Here is a 22,192-nt window from a genome sequence, read left to right as displayed (position 1 = left end):
TCCAGGTACTAAAAAAATTTGTTGTAAAATTTAAATATTCAGATTTTGTAGTAGTATAGTTTGTAAGAAAAACCATTTATGATATTTTTTTTGATAGTACAGGGGGCACACGGGCAAAAGGCTCACCTGATGTTAAGTGATATAGACCCATGTTCATTCTCAATGCCAGAGGGCTCGCGAATGCGGGTCTTTTAAGAATTGGTACGCTCTTTTCTTTTCTTGACCCTAAGTCGAATTGGTTCGGAAATACTTCAGTGGGTAGCTGGTTCCACATAGTTGTGATTTAACAAATATAATAATTTATAGCTGTTATACATATTCAGGCAGCATTTTTATCAAAATAAAAGTCTAATTTAAACGATCAGTTCAGTAATTTTGAAGAAAATGGCGGACCAAACTGTAGATCTTTTTTGAATTCCGCCCCAACATTTCCGTCGTTGAGGTAAGCCTTTAAATAATGTACGGAACCCTTTTAAACGGAAAAGTGCAGGGTTTTTTTACTTGTCTGCGAAACTTCCTGTGCGCCATCGATCATTTTGCGCTAATCTACATAGATAAAACTTTTATTGTCCGTTTGTCACGTTTGTCCTTATAACAATCTTGTTAATTTGTTTTGTCAGGGACAAAACGTTTATAGAATAAAGAAATTTAAAATTTAAACTTATAGAAAGATTTTACTCCTCTATCAATGGACGGACCCACTAAAATGGGTCTGCGATGTTTTGGGCATCCCATAGACTCGTTCGCCCTACTAAAAAAAGACTTAATACAAATTACACGCAATTGAAATTGCCCAGATTGCCTTTGATTGAGTTTTACTGCACTCTAAATAATAAACCGTAATGTTTCAAATCAAAAGCTCAAGGATCATTGAATAGTTATCTTTATGAACGTGGATTTTAGGATCTAATACTCGCGGATATCCTTACGAGTCTATTACCGTACGAGCTAATTTTAATTGCGCTTATATAAAGACAAATCGAATGGTCAGCAAGGTTCAACGTTTGACCTCAGGGTTGAAAGTACCAAACTAATACTGGTCGTAGCTGAACCTACACTGCCATTACTACCATGAATACATTCCTAGTCTAATAAAGGTCAAATGCAAAGCTTTAACATTTCAGATTTCAGAATTACTGGACCTAATATAGCATTTATGTTAAAAGTATTTAAAGAAGCGTTTGATTAATATTACTAGCTTCATACTTTACCAGACTTAACACAATTATCCGAATCAATAAATATACCTAAAATATGCGCAGAAGCACGCATGAACAGGGAATATCAAAATAAAGTGATGCTTTAAACATTCGTGCTCAGAATGGCCATTTGTAGAAACCTTGGCAGCCGCGCAGTTTACGTTATTCCAAATTTAACGCTGCACTTCCTTTTGCTGCGCGTGCGCACTGCTGCTTTATATAGTGTTATTTGTTTTATTAGAAGGTTTTTTACGAGAATTCCGTTGATATCAGTAACTAAAAATTCACTATCACGAAACATTAGTTGTAATGAGTTTTGTGTTACAGTTTGAATCTTAAAATCCCTATTTCCTTTAGTATCTATATATCATATATTTTACATTATTTGACTTTAACATAACCTTTATGACAAATTTCAAATATTGTAGTCCGAAACTGAAATAACTTCTTAAATTTTGACATAAAAATTCACGTAATCGCAATAAATATTCGGGGATTATGAACGCTTTTGGCTTATAAGTATTTTTTTCAATTATTACGTGAAATGACAAAACAGAAACGAGGTTGAAATACAATGTTATAATAACATGTGCACACAATAAGGTTAAGGACCCTCAGTCAATATTTAATTTAAAACAAATTATCGTTCGCGGTTATATTTTTTGCTTCTGTTAACTTTTTGACGCTTAAATTTTTATCTTCCATTACTCCCGTGACTTTCATTTTTGACTTAATAAAAGTTCGTAATAAAGATTCGTTAGACGGAGATACGCTACTAATTTTGTTTAATTTAAAATGACGTAATAAAATCAGTGTTGGCCTAGTGGGATCAGGTTTGATACCCGGCTGTGTACCAATGGACTTTCTGTCTATGAGCACATCTAACGGTAAATAGTCCGGTGTAAAAGAACATCGTGAGGAACAAAAAATCGATGTCAGACAGAAGGCTGATGTCTTACGTGTCTATGAAATAAAAAGGATCAAAGGAACGGATGAAATCTAAGGCCAAGACCCATATAGGGTTGTAGCACCAGTGGGTTTTTACTATTATTAGTTTACGTAATAATAATGACAATTAACTTTTATATGCAAAATATAAGCAGCTCTCAGTTTGACTTTTTAAAACTGAAAGGAAGCATGATAAGAGATCATTTAAAAGGGAATCACTATAGAAATCAATTAACTATAGAAATTTGTGACAAAAAACACTATCTGTCATAAGCTGGTTATAATAATAAGACATAATTTGACAAAACCATTGTACAAAACCACATACTTTTCTTGGCGGGCGGCATAAATTGGTACTACCGTCGCCATTTTGAAATGAGAGTGATATTGTCAGTTTCTTGGTGCGTACAATATATCTATTTACTAACCTAAATCTAATAAAGATCCAACTAAAATATATTTATTTTTATTCCTTGCATTATTAATTACAATGGCAAAGTTTTAATTATCGAACGGTTTCGATTGCTAGGTAGGTACCTTAAAAGATATTATATTAAAAGCACAGGTAACAAAACCTAAATTATCTGTTGTTTCTAAGTTTGTGTCACTTTTTTTTAAGTCTAGAACTGTGTTTTCTAGATACTAGTATACATTGTTTTATTACGACATTTCAATAAATTATTAAGTTAGCCTGCATGACTTCAAACTATTCCCCTTATAATGGTTACTTTTTATTTACTGGCAATACCATAATAATATCCATGACAGCGACTCTCTGACCAACCAAGAAAACTGTGGCATAGCTCTATTAGACTAAACGACTTTAAATGACAACTTTGAAACACTTTAAATACCATTTGTACTTACATCCTATTTTATTAAGCAATTAATACTTATTAGTAGAGCCGCTACTCTCCCATAACAACTATATCCTAGGACGTTAACAAGTACAGAACAACCCTCTAATTGACTGCCATTGATGAGAAACGTCCTGATCGTACAAAGAAATGCTTTCTGGTGGCCAATAAAATTACCATAAAACATGTAGCACTAACTGGCAAACGTTTCCGGATTGTAATGTTCGCGTCAGATAGGCCGCGATACTTTTTATACATATTAATGAGACGTTAATGTTTATAAATCAACTAACTATATTTTTGATTAATTCAATAATAGTAGGTACTTTTGTTACTAATAAAACATAAAATAATTATCATTATTGAATTAGTAAAGTGTTAAAAAACTCGCTAATTAAAGTATAATCTAATTGAACCAGTATTGTTCTCCGGCCGCACCGAATCAGCCACAATAGTTAATGTCTATTGAATATAGTCGTGTACGTAGGAGATATACTATTTGTACACTATTTAATAATAAAGTCACCTACCTACCTTGCCCATTACAACAAATCTGACTACGAAATAGGTACAGAAATCTGACGCCCAATCTTAAAAGGTTATATATAGTGCCATGAAGGGGGTGCTGTAATAACTTTCATACTATGGGGCGGATGTTCCACACGACCACAGTACAACAAAGACAGACGCATGATATTTAAACACCGCCAACTTTCAAAATTAATATAGAAAAAAATATATACAATATATAAAACCATCAAAGATCTGTCAAAAATAATAAAATGGCGTGTACTCCTAGACCTTGACCAATTCCTAATGCAATATTAAATAAAGTAATATATATAGTCTTGTTAATTAATCGTTCAACGTTTGTGTATACTCGGTTAATTGTTCGCTTTGTATAGCAATGTATATGACATAAGTAACGTTGGAATTCCCACCCGCATGTCTTTGAGCCCATTGCCAATGCCATTGAAAAATACAAGTGTTATACACTATTAGGAATTTCATTACTTCATAAGCCGCTTTGCAATTTTGCAAACGATAATATTTTTTTAAATGCAATCAAGTTATAAAATAATGTTAGGTTTTTATTTAATGTATACATATTTATTTTTTCTTCGTTTAACCCAGTCGTAAAAAAGACTGTTTATTTTAAATTGGCCATTAAGGTGATTTCCTTATTTGAGATCTATTTTAATACAAATTATTTATGTTCCTATCATATAAAACGTTCCTATACGTGAATGTAAAATTTATTTACATAAATTAAGTTTTTTGCACTTTTGATTATCAGTTTGGTGTCAAGATAAGATGATTTTCTTACTTGCTTCCCTAAAAAAAATTGACAAAAACCACATATATAATAACCACATATGTTCCTAACAGATATAATCGAATGTATTTTTCAATTACATTAATTGAGTTTTATGCACCTTTGATTATTACATTGGTATCAAGATAAGACGATTTTCTTGCTTGCTTCCCAGAAAAAAATAATAGACATAGAACACATGTGCTATGTTCCTAACAGATATAAACGAATGTATTTTTATTTACATTAATTGAGTTTTTTGCTCTTTTGATAATCACTTTGGTGTCAAGATCAAGATTTTCTTGCTTGCTTTCCTGAAAAAATCAACAGACATAGACCTCATGTGTTCCATATTGTCCTGAGAGAGTGACGGACTTTCCTATTTCCCATTCTATTCTCGTAAAAAACCTGTGTTGTTAAAAAAATTACAAAAACTACGCGGAAAATACGTGTAATGGGTATGTGTCATTTATAATGTATGCGCATATTTTTAACGAACAGTATATTTAAATTTTCTACAAGAGCATAACAATGTAAGGAAGTATCCGTACATTTGCAAATCAGCATAGGATTTTATTCATTGTATTGACGTATGGGAACGCCTACTTAGCCTACGAGTGCCTTAAACTCTTATAACACACGTCTTCCCGTTTTGATATATTTTGTGATATTTAAATTGAAAATCATTTATTCATATAGGTACACAATGTACACTTATGAACGTCAAAAAAGGTATTAAATTTGAGTCCCGAGAGAGTGAGAGTGAGTTAAAAGTGAGCAAAAGCCCAAGATCTCATCCGGGACTATGGGATATGCGTAAGAATATTTCCTGACGATATTTTATAGTCAAAGTCAAAGTCAAAAATCATTCATATAGGTAACACAGTGTACACTTATAAACGTTAAAAAAGAAATATATATGAAATGCTTCTAATTTTACATGTAGTTGTCAAATCAAGGGTGTACAACGGAAGAAAAGAGCTGACAATCAACTCTCCGCCACTCTTTTTAATCGCCAATTTTTTTTGTTTTATAGAACGTTTGTAATTAGCTGCAACCATTACACTTTGTTCCACATGGATAATAATAAAAAATAAATAAAGAACAAAGATTTGTCCTCTATCAGCAGGAGGCATTTATGATATAGGTCTATATATAGGCCGAATATATTTAATATTTCCTCGCTATTTGCTTAAATATTGTTTTAGCGCACTCAAGCGTATTTAAAGGGCCCTCTGGGGTAGCTCTAGGCATTCTACTTAAGGAATCCAGGCTTACGACCCATGAGGGAATTCCTGAGGCCAATTACGAACTCCGGCATACGTCTTTGATCCAACAGTGAAATTTTAACGTAATCGCTATGTAAGAGGATTGACCATATACCACTAGAGTCAGAAATTAAATTACAAAGGTATTTATTATCTGAGCTTCGACCGTGAATCGAACCGCCATAGTGCGTAGTACAAAACCAATTAGCTACAAAATTAATAGACAATTATTTGTATAGGGGTCAATTTCTAGAGTTCTATTCTAGAGTCTATATTATACGAGTATACACATACATAAGGACCACATTGCATTTCTTTTTAATTATATATTTATACTGTAATGACAGATTTTTAAGTTATATGTATTAATACCTACTTTTTGAATGCAGCTATTATTATTTATACATATCGGTTTATAATCTATTAGAATTTTTAATTTATACAAGGCTTAATCGGAGCAAGGTTTATATGTCAAGGGTGAATGTGCAGATTTTGATAACAAAAGATTAAAATAATAATAATTGTAATACATTTTAGGAGGAATCATGCATTGTACAAACGCGGTCATGGCTCTAACGAGATATTTAAAAGTAATTATTATCAATATTTTTACAAGCACTGTTAGCCTAGTGGGTAAGCATGCGATTCTTAACACTGAGATCACGCGTTCGTAATCAGCAGTAAATAGTTTTTATTTCTATGTATAATTGATGGTGCGGAGAAAAACATCGTGAGGACGCACGCCGGTATATATTAAGAAATAAGAAGAAATTTGTTTAAAAAAAAAAAAAAAACATGGCGATTAAAAAGAGTGGCGGAGAGTTTATTGCCAGTTCTTCTCTTCCGTTCTACGCCCTTGATTTGAGAACTGGCAGTAAATGTAAAATTAGAAGCATTAATATTTATTTATTTAATGACGAATCACAAGTGTACATTGTGTTACCTACGTGAATAAATGATTTTTGAATTTGAATTTGAATTTATTGTATTATATTTGAACAGTTATCGCCGAAAGTTCTAATTTCGGTTTTCAGAACAATATTCATGCTGTCGCATTCTACCGGGACCTCAACGGCATGTTACACTCAAAAACCTCCGGTGCAGTATACACTACATAGGAGATGGGCATATCTTCTCCTATTTACTCCCCGTATTCTACCCCTAGGATTCGTCCTAAAGCTTTCCCTCTCTCGTTCTGCTGTCTCCTTCTGTAACATGTGCTCACATAAGGATACCACTGCATTCCATACCTCGTCACTGCCGACCATTTTGTGTACAACAGAAGGCAAAGCAAGGTTATTACCCACCACATAACAAAGATTATGACGTAGCTGAGACCACTGCGGACAATCCTCCAACGTATGCTATGCAGTGTCATCATTTGCGCCACACTCCAAGCAGCGTGATGTTGGTTCCCGCCGCAGGAGAGGGGGTCTATACTCGTATGTCCTACTATGGAGTTAAATGAGTTTTAAATCTAGAAAAAGTGAACCTTTTAATTAATTATTATATCTAGTTTAATAAACAAATGTTTCAATGTTCGAATGTAAAAGCTGTTACCATGTGACGATGGCAGAATAAATAATAAGGTCTTCGCCCATCAATTAGTCGGCCTTTAATCGAAAGAGACAATCGATAAATAAATAAGTAAGCCTCTCAAGAAAATGCTACTCATTAAGCACGCTACGTGTGTACATGCGGAGACCTAAGTGATAAAAGATGTTTTAAATTTAGTATTTACTCGTAAGTGAAATATGTAAATCTTGTTGGCTGTTAGATAAATTACTATCTTTCTATCTAAGAAAAGGGTAATACTTGAATAATCCACAATTTTATGTAATTTATATTACCAAGTTCTGGCTACTACTGGGGTTTGATAACTACTAGGACGTTTACCGTGACCTTCGACTAATAGTAATTAAAATTTTAAATGAAACATTCCTCTTAAAATTAGTTAGCGCTTACCAATTTACTGTTAAATTTTAATCATAATTCGATCCTGTATATAATTGCTATATCGATATGAGAAACAGTTACCAAAAAGGTTTCCTTTTCACTGTCAATCTGATACGATTGCCTTTGTGCGACTAGGAAAATTACATTTTCTTTATCGGTGTGTCTTCCATACACATAATGCAGCATTGTACCATTGAACTTTATACGTATACTATTATATACAAATGGAAGTCGTCATATCTAGAAAGAACAAAAAACATTTCTTTGATTAAAGCACATATTTTATATGTATATGAAAAGAAATACAAACACAATCTCTTTAATCAAAAATGGGGCCAACTAAGTTGGTTCACACGCTTCACCAGAAAGAAAGACGACGACCGAGGCAGAGACGTCGCGCTTTGAACATTTGTTCATGGTAGGAGTCACGGATAGGGCTCAGCTGTTACCTATCTCCACCCTTTGGCGAGCTGAAGGCAGACGTCAGGTTTAGTTAAATCTGAGTCCCACATAATCCCACCTTGAGCAAAATGCCATAGGGATATTCGTAAGATCATTTCCTGACGTTATTTTAAAGTCAAAGTCAAAACTTTATTTAATTTATTCATATAGGCAACACAATGTAAACTTATGAACGTCAAAAAAGAAATATACATTAAATGCTTCTAATTTTACGTTTACTGCCAGTTCTCAAATCAAGGGCGTAGAACGAAAGAGAAGAACTGGCAATAAACTCTCCGCCACTATTTTTAATCGCCTAATAAATTTGAAGTGCTGGATGCATTTCATCAACATCCAGCTCTGAGTAGTCTCAGGTATTAACGTTATATATGTTAACGTAAAATTGTAAACACCGTTAGATTGTAATCTATCTCGCGAGATTATAAACTGTCGAAAGATTGTGAACCTCAGCTTACTGCTTACAATTTAACGTATTATTATTCGGTAGATTGTACTACACTAACTTAGTTATCATTCAAACTTCTTTGGTCAATTACAGATTAATTTTACTTTCCAACAATTTCATATAACTACCGAATAATAATACGTTAAATTGTAAGCAGTTCGTTGAGGTTCACAATCTTTCGACAGTTTATAATCTCGCGAGATAGATTACAATCTAACGGTGTTTACAATTTTACGGTGACATATATAGAGAATAGGTCCCAAATTCGACCATCGGTTAAATAACTGTTTGCAAGAACAGAAGCACTTAAAACATGGAAGGGGTTGTTAAATCTGTTTGACGATTCTGCTTTTAACTCGGACCAAACAACGAGCAATATTAAGTAGTTAAGCTCATCAAAAATACTGGCTTTAATGGAGTACAGTCGTTTAAATATTCACTGTTGTCGGTAGCTGATCAAATAAGTACAAAAATATCTTGCATGCGTAAATATATATAGACATACACGAACGAAACACACAAAATAATAATAATCAAGAAAAAACGTGTGGCACTCGGGGACTGCCACGGTAAAGCTATTGCATAGCATTTTTTATCAACTTATACAGTTATAATTATTTATTTATGCAGTATTTTTTTTTATTTGATATTATTTCAATCTACCACTCTACCAGACTCAGACTAAAACGCCTATATAGTCTGTCTCACTCTAACGCGTACCGGCTGCACCGGCCGCGCTCACGCTACGTCACCGATCTCGTCAGAGATGGGAATGCGCAGTATGCGTTCTGTCCCACTCTAACGCGTATTTGCCGCACCTATATTACGTCATCGTGTGTTAGGTTTTTTTCGTTACGGAAATTATTGATTATGTCGCCGCGCTCAAAGCCCGCGATAAAATCTATGCCATAGCTTAAAAGAAAAATAACAAAAATATTTGGAAAGAAATAAGGAATAAGGTATATTTTAAGTGTGTAATGTGTGTGCGTTGTGGTTGTAACTGGCCCTGGCTCAGCATAGTTTGCCCCTCAGACGCAAAAAAGAAAACGAATGTAATGGTAAAAATAGTAGAAAAAATTAACAGTGAAAGTAAAGTTATCTACCCAATATTTATAGATTTAATTTCCGTATATTTTTATTTATTTATTTACACTTCGTTGCAATAAAAATAAAAGAAACACAAATAACACAATACATAAAAATTATAAGGGATGCAACGGGCGGCCTTATCGCTAATAAGCGATCTCTTCCAGGCAACCCTAGTTAAAGAGAAAAACTAAAAAAAGAAACATGATGAGTGCGAGAAGTGCAGACCCAAATGTTATATAAAAAAAATATAGAACCTTAATCCAAAGTAATACAAAAAAAAATATTAAAAACAAACTAAAAACTTAAAAGCTAATCTTACAGATTCATGAACAGCGAATAGTGATGCAATAAGAAATGTTTAAACAGAAGAGTTTTAAAAGATGACAGAGAGGTAGCCAATCGTATGGAGTCGGGCAGCCTATTCCACAACTTGATAGCGGAGATCCTAAGTATTGCCTAAGAAGGATGAACTGTGGGATGGAATTTTCAATAAATATCTGTTAGTAGAGCGTAACATATGGTTAGAAGGACCTAAGAATGTATAGATCCTTATTGATTTAATTTTCTCGTAACTATTTAAATTTGAAATTTATCAACACCAAATGTCAGTATTAAATCCTATACTATTCAAACAACCTTTCACAACATGACACAATTGCGATCAAATTAAATATTCAAAATGCTTAACGAAATAACGCGACGGATTTAAAATGGCCGCAGATATAACTCCATTTTGATGGATGTCGAGTATAATTTATATGTCAAAGAGCTGTTTAAATTTGCCGTGTTATAGATAATTGTATTCGGCCAACTGTGCGGATTCCCATGTATAAAATTTGTATTTGAAAAACGGTAGCGCAGATATTAATTTACGTTTAAATTATTAATTGGAAGACTTTATGCACTTTTGTTCCTTACAATGCAAATTACATGTTACGTTTTCAAGTTATATTTAGGTAAAAATAGGTTTTAATAAGGAACTGAAATAGAATGAATAAGTTTTCATATGTAATGTTTGTTAGTTTATTCTGTAGCGTAATGTGTTGTTGTGGTAATTACTGATTTGCTAAATGTTATTTATGGAATTTATCTATTTTTAATTAGTAGGTTAAGAATGTAAGATAAATTAGTGTCTTACAAAACAAACATAATTTGTTAATTCCAGCATAATTTCGATATATACTAACAGAATTTAACATAAGTAAACTTTGATTAATTCGCAGAACTGGAGAGAAGTTTGGAATTACCTTCCTATTCGTCCCTATATGTCAAATTATATGTACAGTATGCTCAAAAGCAATTCGTATCATCTACACGTACATCGTTCCACAACTGAGCGTACTTCCTGAAGTATTTCCAACCCAATTCGACCTTCGAGAAAAGAGCGTACCAATTCTTAAAAGGCCGGCTTCGCACTGGCGAGCCTTCTGGCATTGAGAGTGTCCATGGGCGGCATCACCTAACATCAGATGAGCCTGCTGCCCGTTTGCCTGTTCTATAAAAAAAAGTCTCGTTTCTTCGCGTTGGTTCCCTTCACCATTCGAGCTTGGTTTTTATATCTTATAATTTAGATACACATCTAATCTAAACTTGCTTCTGCGTTTAGTATCACGAATAATCTAAACAATGTCTTAAAAGGAGATAAATCAATTTTTAATTCAGCGCCGTCCCTCGGCACTTTTTCTTGAGAATTCTAGTTATTCCGAACAAAACGTTACATTGCCCAAACTCCCACCTCACTAAATTCTTGTTAACAAGACACCTTATTTCGGACTGCGGTATATTATTATAACGCTTAATTGTGATTAATATGATTGTTCTTGCGGCTATAATTGTTTACCTTCATTATTTTAATAGGTCAAACATTAGGTATCATTAAAAAAATAATGGTTAAAATATAAGGAAAATAATAAATTAAAAACATACAATTGATTTAGTTAATTAGTTTCATTCTTAATATAATATAAATGCGATGTAATATTTTTCCAAATTAATATCACTAGAAGTAGTGACTACCACACTTAAAAATATAAACAAAAATTATGAAATTTTTTATAATTAAAAACTTAAAAGATGCACCAATGTATAAATAATACTATACATTATATTGATTCAATAGTATTAAATTATCGATAATTTAATAATAATAAAAACTTTGTTCATGATAAAAAGGTTGTGTCAAGTTCATACTCGTATATCGCTAGTTCCTACACTAGGGAGTCTCTGTGTTGTAGGTAACTAGATAAAATGCTATGTTAAAATTTATTGAAAGACAAATGAGAATCACGAAGTATTTTAAAGATTGGCTCAATGAAGCGAGTGATTTTGTTGTTTTTCTATGTTATTGTTATCTAAATACAAAATAAACCAATTATTTTCTCTAACTTAAGTTAATTCTTAGTCAAAGGAATATTTATAAGGCACCGTAAAGCAACCTTATATCTAATAAGAAAATTATTTTTAAACTCAGCCCGAATAGATTAAATAGCTTCGGATCACGACTACATAGACGAAATTGTTTCGCCAAGACTTTAGAATTTTCGAGAAGCGTAGTGACTTACCGGCTGCCCTTCAAAAGAGATCAAACAAAAATATCTCCGAAGTAGTCACGAACCTAAACATTAATTAAAAATACGTGTCATTCCCAAAACGCTTGCGACTATTTTTCACTCTCGTCCCATTTTGTTTGGCATTGACATTTCATTCCAAATTCTTGTGTGTAGAGTGGCCAACTATGGCGCGAAAGTGGGACGTTTTTGACAAGTGCGATTTTAACCCTTATTCGTCTTTCGTAGAAATTACAGATACAAAATATGCTTATATTAATTTTATTACATCTGTGGCAGCTCACCTGATGTTGAAAGAAAATCGTTACATATTCACTTGGCCGTTGTTAAATATTCTTGGCGTAAAACATATGAAATAAAATATGTTTATTAATGATTATAAGATACAGGTATCACTTATTCCACGTCATCAACGTCATGTCATTGATAACCAAACAAGATTAATGCGGCTGAAAAAGCTAAAGCATGCAAATACAGGGGTCTAGGCTCCGAATATGATTTTGTCCCATTCGGTGTCGAGACCCTTGGTCCGTGGTGTCCTAGCGCTATAATACTTTTTAAGGAAAAAACAAAGAGGTTAGTCGACATCACAGGAGACCAAAGAGCTGGCAGCTAGAATTAGTCTAGCTATTCAAAGGGGGAACGCTGCCAGTATCTTCGGAACCTTGCCTAAAGGGACCTTTTAATAATACATATATTTTAGTTATTACATTTTAAGATTAGTTGCTTTTTGTTAGCAGTATTATGTTATTTTAATTTTATTTAGAATAATAAAATAATTTTAAGTTAATTGTAAGGTTCGATGATAAGTTTATCCTCGCGAAATGTTAAATTTAAATTATTTCAAACCACACATTGATATTAAGATATTTCAACAGTTTATTTGACCTTGGCTCAAATAACTTGATCATGGCTCTACTGATAATAATAAAAACCTTTTATTTTAGATACTTTTACTTTCTTTTTAAGGTGTCTGAGGTGCCATTTTTGGCAACGGCCTCCTCCAAGATCTGCCAATCCTGTCTGCACTGTGCCATAGTCTGCGTTATCAATAATAACAAATCAATAAACAACATGGCTCTATTGGTGATTAATAGACATTAAAACTGAAAACATGCTCCTTTTATAACGGTTTTTAATCGGTTTGGATCATATTATAAATACGTAATGTGATAAATTCTATACATTAAACCTACAAAACAGAATTAGATAAAGATAATCCGTGAAAATTTAAATATTGAAACCATAAGGTACACTAATATTGAACAGGTAAGGAAATTCTACATTCTACTGATAAATCTTGCATTAAGTCGATTGTTTCTTTTAGTTTTTGGGTTTGTTCGCTGCGATTACCGACCCTTTTTTGACTTACCAAACAAAAGAGACACCCTCAAATCCTCTGAAATATACAGTCAGACATAACGCAGACATATTGATGTATTTGAATTTCAAAAGTTCGCTTAGTTTTTATGCATCGCTCTAACCAAGCTTGCGGTCGCTAGAGCCTACGTGACTCGACTTATGACGTATCGACAAAGACTATTACGTAGATGTATTGTGGCGGATGCTCATCACCAAAGACATTGTAAAACTCTATAATCTAACCTTATCTATGGTTTTTCGATCTTACTCCTTCTGCGTCCACCAAGAGTTCTATTGGGTTTAATACTCAAGGGCATTCACTTACATACTAGCGACAATTTGTGGTTTTTAATTGCAGAGCAAATACGTCTAAAACAGTAGACATGATTGACCTTACTTTCACATTTGTAGGTTGTTATTATTTGTAAACCTGATAGCAATGAATCCTAATATAATATGCACTGAAGCCTGTATAAACATAAAACGGGCGAAATATTCTACGGTTCTTGTCAATAATGGAATAGAACAGAACATAATAGAACAGAACGTGAATCCTGAAAAAGGTTTGAATATGTAGCCGGATGCTAGTACAACATTATTAGAATTAGATTTAGAGTAAATTTATTATGACAGATAAAATCTTTACAATTAGATTACAAACTCACTGATTATAAAATATATATGTACCTTATTATATTATTACTATAACTATTTCGTATCAATTGGCTTGCATTAACCGTTTCTACGAAGCTTCTGTGATATCATAGTCTTTGGTGGACGGACCCATATCGACTACAAATTGCGCGCACTCCCCATCCTCAACGAAAATAATATTGTTTCTTCGGCAAATATTTACTTTTCCGCATTTACTGAATCCTTTATACATTGTTATATTCAGCATATAGAGGACTATTTAATTAACATTCGCATAACAATTATAACATGAGTGAAAAAAATTGGATAATAAAAGATAATATTATGGAAAATTTTACACATCCGATCTTCTGTGTTTGATCACATTTCCATACTAACAAAGGTCTGGAAAAGTTCGCCAACAAATGCGATACGGCCTCCCTAATTTTTAATAAATTTGGTTCATTATGCAACGAACTTTTATATAAACAAACAGCTAGTAGCTACTAGAAAAACAAACAATTACTCTAAAAACTTATTTCCGAATGTAATATTAATAATAAGCTACCAAAATGAAACCGTTTCATTGAATAACCCATTTGGTTTCATACAAATTATATGAGTATTCTCAAATCAATCTGCTCGGGTCGCACTGATGACGGTCATTATACTTGATTTAAATATGCTATTTGATGTATGGACGATTTGTTTGGTACAGTCAAGGTGACAAGTGCTTTTCTAGTATTCTAATATTTTCAGAGTTTTATTGATCTACTAACAATAACATTCATATAATAAATTCCGTTCACTGTACAATATACATTCATACGTATGACCAAATAGCAATTATAAATCTCTCTAAAATTTTCACTTGAGTATACATATACAAATACATATTGTAAAGTAATCTTCCGTGTGTAAGTAATCTTTCGCGCTGTTTCCTCAGATGGTGGTGGATAAAACTAATTGATCATTATCAAAATAATTAAAATAATTTAATTCATTATTATAATTTGTTTATATAAAGAAACTATCATCAATTCCACACTTCTTGACATCACGGGCAAGAGAATGCCAATTCCATTCGACACCAAACCATTCAAATTACTGAATTAGTGTGAGTGCACCGTTAATCTTAAGTGCTAAGCAGTGGTAAGTGATAATAAATAGGACACAAGAACAGAGTGTCCACCCTTAATAGAGGACTGTAAGTAGTGTTATTGGACACATTCTTATATTAAATATCCTTTTTAGTAAACTAGATTTGTTCGTAATCGTACTGTTAAATTGTGTCTTTGTGTACAGACAATTTATCTTAAAAATTTAAAGAAACCGACAAACGTCTCTATCTCTTTGTACAGTGTACACTGTACAGCCGCAAATGCACTTCGTTTCCCTGTCAAATTTTATTTCAAGATACTTGCACGGTGTAACCATATTGAATGAATCGAGTACTTGTCATTCGAGTTAAGATTTACTGCCAAGTAATAAACCTAAAACGCAATTTAGTGTGTGACTGTACCTTGTGCAAGAATAATTTTCGAGTAATTGCGATAGGCCTCAATGTCCCGTATTTTAACGTGATATTTCGTTGCCTAATAAATACAAATCACGGTTGTTATTATATTTAATGTACTTGGCATAATCTATTCGTATGATGGAAATTTATTTTTTATAATAACTAACATAATAATATCATTTACTCACGCACAATCGTACTGAATATAAAATTTTACATTTTTTCAAGTGAGTTTTATTTGTGTGAAGAAATAAATATTTTAAAAACTACGTTTGCTAACTAACTTCTGTTTATGCGGATTTATAATTTTTTGAACACCTCGGTAACCATGGTAACAAAAAAGCTACTAATAACGTAATAATAAAAATAAAAACGCTGCTGTACTTGAGTTTAATCTACGATTAACTAGTTCTATGTATAGAGTTTATCTACGATTTCTAAGATTTGTCGTCCAATTTATCTTGATAAAATGCGCTGATTATTATGTATAGAGACCGTTTGAGGAGGCTTGAATGGTAATTCTCGCTATTTGTAAACAATTACCGTATTTGCGATATGAATATTTATGTTTACAAAAGGAGGTCGAGGTCAACGACCTAACGCCTACTTGCTGTTTGATGGGAGGCTGGATTAGTTAGGTGCTGTAGCTACGTTATCAAAGTCAAATAAGCGTTGTCATAGTAACGCGGCATGGTGTCTTATCTTATAATAAACAATTGTTAACAAATTATTGTTATACTGTTATACAGATTACATATTAATGTAATCTGTAATAAGTAATCTATTTATGAAAGTTCGGAAAGGGTCAGTTAATGGCTAAGGGTTTTTAATAACTACCTCGATGTTTCGCGTATCATCGCCCGTGGGGAGCCCTACTTTTTTTCAGTTTAGCATCAGCCAGCAATTTTTATTTCTAAAAAAGAAATCAAATCAAATCTGTTAAATGCCAAGCCCATAAACTAAATTAATTCTTAAATTAAAAATAACGTGGACAATGATAAACGCAAAATGTTTCCTACTCTTAGGTATTTTTTGATTATTATTAAACTTATAAGGGTAGTTAACCCTGTTACCGAAAGCAGATATGAAACTCGGAAGGAGAAAAGTGTTCTCTTATTGTGGAATTTATTCAGACTGTTTTAATCTTCAGTCTTAATTTTTTATCAGAAAATTGACCTCACCTACCAAACTATTATAAACATAATTCGTAAATAGCTGATGTTGTATTGCGCGTACGCAGTGCCAATGACCGGTCAACATCCCGAATACTCGGTCAAGGATACGATAACGACACTATTCTGTGTGACGCACTATTTTTCGTACAATGTGCTATGTTTAACATAATAATATACGTTTTTATTACCAGTACATGAGTAAGATACGATAAATCTATTTCGACACGCCGTGATTGACAAGTTACAATTTACATTCGAAATTTAAATTTATCTATTTATTTCTACCATTGTACAGACTATAAAAGTTTTGAATTTCAAAGTAATTAGAATATTAAAAATAAGTTTTTATCACATTATGTGGGAACGAATACATACAATTTTTACGGTTCCTATGTCATCGGGGTGCTTAAAATAATAGAAGTTTTTTGTTTTACTATATATTAACCACTGGCGTACAACAATAGAATATAAGCGAAATGAAATGTTAATTGCTATGTAACGAATGAATGTAATGTAACAGTTGCAAAGAGTGCCTACGTCTGGCTATACTCTCGGGGCGTAACTCCGACGATTTAGGAAATCGCCACGCTTATAAAACTAAGAAAGCCTGAGTGAGCAAATTGTACGGCCTTGGCTCGACAATTAATTTATGTAGATATTAAATTTGCTCCATCGAGTTTTTAATTATATATATTTTAAAGGAACATCTTTATATAATGATAGGTCGTATATCATTATATACATTGAACAATTGTTGACAGATCGCAGTATAAGTACATAATACTTAAATTATTACACAGCTATTATGTAGGTTATAATAATTATATGAATCATTACACTATTATCTCTGTACCACACACTTATAAGGGCCGTGACACATCGGCTACTGTTCTCATAGATGCTTAATGATTCATTATAATTATATTACCTTTTAATAATTATAATTATGATCAGATAGTGGCGTGATTCTTGTGGGAATACATTCCCTACTTTTCTAATATATGGTTTATACGAGTATGTAATTTAGATCAAATACCTGCCAATTATTGACCTATATTATACATTCGTGGATACCCGTCATCCTGTAATTGTTGAACCGATTTTGATTATACCCTGAAATCAAAGAATCATCGATATGTCCTTTTCTGAAAAAAATAGCTGGATTAGGCGTAAATAGATACACAAATATTTGATCCCATTTGAACAATATCACAATCATACAAATATGTCTATATGATTGCCTTTTTTTAAGTTGGTTAATTAAAGCTTTTATAAATATGCCATAATGATTTTATACTGGCGGTCTATGGGTATCACAATTTATTTTGGCAGCTAGAAACTGAGCTTTAGAAATTACATGATTTATCACATATCGAACTACATACATAAGAAACTAAATATTGCAAATTTAAAGCAATATTCCCTATGAATTACTAAAAGTTTTAAAATAATCAAAGGAAATTTCGTTGTAAAAAATTAAAGTTCTTAGTATATGTACGTACACCTTAAAAATAAATTATGTCTAAAAATGTTACACCATAATGTGGCGAGGCCCTAAAGATAATAACAGCCGGCCATTAGCTCATAGCTCGGTTCCCGATTAGTTCATAATAGTCTTTTTCTAAATAACAATAATATAGATAAACGCTAACTCGTCCTATTTGCCTGCGGTTTTGTAATTATATACAATTTTTATCCTGTTCCTATATTGCTAATCTCATCCACTCATTCGTTTCTAAGCAAAAGCAGTGTAAGCCTAGTGGTTAGTTCGATTCCCGGCTGTGCACCAATGGACATTCTATGTGCGCATCTCATAGCCGACACTTCTCGAGTCCTCGAGTCATGTGTCTATGGAACAAAAATAATATTGTGAATTAAATAACTCTTTTTATTATATAGTCTTATACTGGTATATAACGGTAGAAGTAACTCGAGTAAAACTGCATGCAAGTTTCAAAAGGAAAGATAAACTTACAAAAAGATAAGAGGAAGAAGGAACAAAAGAAGAAGAAAAGAAAAGAAGTTCAAAGAAGGAAAGGACAAAAGGATTTTTGATTGATTTCTTGAATAACTTTTAAGTACGAGAAAAAAATTGCGAGGCCTATCGAATTTCTCGTATATCTAACGGAATCAATTAATGTTGAAGAGGTCGAATTGTCATACACGAAATGTGGAACGCTATTGTTTCGTAAAGATAAAATAAAACTAAAAGCCAGTTCTTCAATGTAGATTACTATTAACATCATTTTAAAAATAAGTATTTATCAAGAAAACATTGAAATTTGCCCTCGGTTAAAGGTGGACACTAGCGGAAATGTCATCAACACGAAATAATTGCGTATTTGACTTTTAGAACTACGTTGACACAACTATACAGACTATTCGGAGAACGAATTAAATACACAGCTGTAAGCCATTTAACTGTAAGCATTTTCTCGGATACTCCAACTAAATCTACAATTGTTTTTAATTAAGAAAGCCACCGGTTAGGGCATCAAAAAATTATTATTGCTTCAAATTCTTTTTATTTGGAGTTAATAGATATAGGTACATAATTCCAATGTAGGGATAGACAAAGAAATTTACACGAGGGCCCTGAAAAATAACCCTAGATACGCCAATGATATATTATTATCTACAGATAAGTCTACGAACCATAGACTAGAGGCTAGATAAGTCTAAAACCCTTTTATTTTGAAAAGAGAACACTCACGTAAGGAATTTCGTAAAATGGTACTTTTACGAAAAAAACATCGCCGATATCTATATAGTTTATTATCAATATCAATGTGTTCTTCGTAAAAAATTACACAATATGTCACAATAAAATAAAATAAAGTGTAAATAAATTCCTAGTTGAATTTATCGTGATCGTCTAGAGATCGCCGTGAACTTGGCTCCGGACCAAAACGGCGGAATTTGTCCTTAAACACTACTTCCGGTTGGTGATTGGCGAAGTGTGTTATGATTAAGTGATTTGAATTTAGAATTCTAGAACAGTTTTTTCGTAACGTTAGATACATTGGCTACAAGATTTTTTTATTATTTTGTTCAACTGTGACAAGTGACAGGTCACTCTAATTTGGGTTTTCCACGCAAACTTTTATATCTTCATAAAAACATTACGGGCACTAAGTGGCGCATGTGTGAGACAAAAAATCCTTAACACATTTAGATTTAATTAACAAAAACTGCGCATTGAGATCTTATCATCGACCGCCCGTGGGCGCACTGTTACTTCAGGGAAATATCGTCACATCATAAATTATTATCAATTCCAGTAGCGAAGTGATTCATTAGGTTCAATGCCTTTAATTTAATTTTTTGAACGATTCATCTCAATTATCTCCAATGTTTCTATAGAAAGCTCAATCGTTTATTAAAATTAGCCAACGGTTTCTCTTTACATTTAGAGCAGTGTTGGCTTAGTGGTTTCAGCGTACGACTCTCATCCCCGAGGTCGTAGGTTCGATCCCCGGCTGTACCTTATGGACTTTCTTTCTATGTACGGATTTTAACATTCGAACAGTGAAGGAAAACATCGTGAGGAAGTCGATGGCGTGTCTCAGGTACAGGAGCACCTACTTGCACCTACTTGCCTTCACCTACTATAATATTGACAAATGAACATGAAACAGATACAGAAAGATGAGGCCCAGACCTAAAAAAAGCTAAGATTTTTTTCTCTTAGTCTAGTATTTTAAAATAAATTTCATAAAATTTCTTTAAAAAAAGTTAAATCGTCCCACAAAAACAGTGTTTATTCTTTTAATATTAACAATTTATTTCACTGTTTTTATATTAAATAATATTACTAACATATACAGTATACACCAGCTTATCATATCACACTCGTACTTTGTTATGTTGGTGCTTCTGAAACCGTTGAACATTGTGCAAGACGAGCAATCACAATTCCACAGGTATTTATTACATTATATCAAAAACGGCTGCCAAATATATAATTTTATGTTGATTTTATGAAAATCGCCCGATTCTGTCGATAATGGCTTGGCAACGATTTTAGCAATAAAGGCTATTTCAAACAACTTCAATCTGAATTTATGTTTATATTTAGAGGGCACTTAGAGGTCGGTAAATATGGCATCACTAGAGTGCGGAAGATCCCTACGTTTCTATATTTGACTTGCATGTGGTCATAGATAAAGAGCATAACGCTTATACCCGTAGCTCTATAACTCTTAACTATTGAAATTCGAAATACAACTGTAGCTTGCGCGCGAAATTTTCTAGTGAATAGAAAAGCGTGTTTAAGACTTGCACAATGTTTACTACATTAAATTAACAATTTAAATAATTAAGTAAATAATAAATCTAAACATTAAGATGGGAAGTAACTTTTTGTTATAAAGATTATCTGTCTGAGCAAAAAGACGACACGACTTTTCTCGAAATAAGAAGCCTGAATTTTTAGTAACCATGCAGGCAAAACATTGCTATATCCAAGTCAATCTTTTTATTTATAACTTTTATTTCCAATATTGTTATGGTCAGTATAAGATATTGTTAGGTTAGCTAACTACGTAAGACAGAAGGTCGGAAGTGGACTGAATAAATTAACCGACTTGGATTACATGGATCTCGTCACTTTTTCCGGTAGAGAACTGAGTTGCGACACTTTTATTTGATGGCTTATACTAGAACAATTGAATAATTAATATTTAATTTCAATGAAATTATAATAACGATATTAAATTCTCTCTGGTAACTTAAACCTTTAACCGTTAATAATACCATAGATAACATAACCATAACATTAGAAATCTATTCGAAATAAGCATATAGTTAACTAGCGGTAATGAAGCCCTTTAATTTAAGCTAATGCCAACCATTTCGGGTGTGTCCGTTATAGCAGCCACAGATAAGGTTAAACGTGTCTTTAAAATTCAGACATTTCATCTCTAATCCTTTACTGGCGTGAACCGCGTCCGACGCAAATATTTACGGGGACGGTACAGCTGAGGTCAATTTTCCTAAATCCATCTACAGAATAACCTAAATCCATTTTCGAAATCAACTAAAAATAAACCTTATGCCTATAAGATAAAGTATATTTTAAATTGAAAGCAAAATGCTATGAAATCGAGCAAGTTTCGGCTCCAACATCGCAAAATGTGATTTATGGGAACGCGTTAAAGTGCAATCTAGAATATTGTTCGTAAACACAACCTCACGTACAAAGTGGCGTAAATGACATTTCGGCATTGTTCGAATACAGTCCTTTTAATTATAAACATAAGGCCTCAAATGGTATAATATATATGTGTTTAAGTGCAGTGCACTTTGTGTGATGCACCTCGGAACACGCAGACTGATTTATGGTTATAATAAATATATGGGTGTTTAATGTTCTAGATTATCCGTGCGTACGTATTA

This window comes from Pieris napi, chromosome 1 (assembly GCF_905475465.1).
Source record: "Pieris napi chromosome 1, ilPieNapi1.2, whole genome shotgun sequence".
In the NCBI taxonomy this organism is placed as follows: domain Eukaryota; kingdom Metazoa; phylum Arthropoda; class Insecta; order Lepidoptera; family Pieridae; genus Pieris; species Pieris napi.
This window is presented reverse-complemented; position numbering follows the sequence as displayed.